This window comes from Setaria italica, chromosome IV (genome assembly GCF_000263155.2).
Source record: "Setaria italica strain Yugu1 chromosome IV, Setaria_italica_v2.0, whole genome shotgun sequence".
NCBI classification, from domain to species: Eukaryota; Viridiplantae; Streptophyta; class Magnoliopsida; order Poales; family Poaceae; genus Setaria; species Setaria italica.
Window position 1 is genome coordinate 7,207,523 of NC_028453.1, and position 1,099 is coordinate 7,208,621.

Below are 1,099 nucleotides of genomic sequence, written 5' to 3' on the forward strand. Positions count from 1 at the left end.
CTCCTAATTAGTATCTAAACATTCGATGTGACGGGTGCTAAAAATAAGCAAATGTAACCAAACGGGGCCAAAGTAAGCCCCTGTTTGGTCCCTACCCTATTTGTTCATGGAAGTTCCTGCCCTGTTTGGATTCATGGACAAAAGTCCATTAATGAAGATGAACAAAGATGATATACACCTGTTTTGAAGATGGAAACTCCCTACTCAGATTCATGAAGGTGAAGGCCTAAAGGGTACAGGGGCTGCCGCTGCAGTGCTCCACTGTTGGCAATTGTAGCGCGGCAAAAAGGGGCGGTAGGAGGGAGGCCAGAGGTGGGGGCCGGGTGGGAGGGCAGCGGGAGGGAGGTCAGCGGAGGGGGCTGGGCGGGAGGGAGGCAATAAATAAGAGGTAGGGGTGTCTTCCAGGACTTTTAGTCCACTTTAGTCCACCTCCTTGGACCAGAGGATTAAAGGGTTTAGTCCACATTTTAGTCCACATATTTGGCACTTTAGGAACTAAAATGGCAAAATAGATGGACTAAAGTTTAGTCCAGGGTAACCAAACAGGGCCTAACCATTTTTAGCTGAACTAATAGAGAAAAAGACCATTTTACCCTTCATTGGAGGTTAAACATCTTCTCCTTACCTCTCTTCTTTCTTCTTGTTTTGCCAGCCCCTCTCCTTTTCTCCTGTCGTTGATCTACTGCTCCGCTCCCTATCGTTGATCTGCTGCTCCGCTCCTGCCGGAGCTCCTTCACGCATTCTCGATGCTCGCATTACACGCTGCTACGAGCCGTGCCGCCCGAGCTCCACATGGCCGCCGACCGCCATGAGCGGCGCAGCCCAAGCTCCCCACCCCACTGACCACCGCGGGCAACGCTGCTCGAGCTTCAGACCGCCGCCTAATGCGAGCCGTGATGCCCGATCTCCACAGCCCTGCGGCCCCACCGGCTGCCACCAGCAACGCCGCTCGAGCTCCCCACCCCCGCCGTCCGCTGCGGGCGGTGCTGCTCGAGCTCCAAACCATCGTTGGTTGCCGCGAGCCGTGTTGCTCGAGCTCCACAGTCCCGCAGCCCCACCGGCCTCCACCAACAGCGCCACCCGAGCTCTACACTCCCAT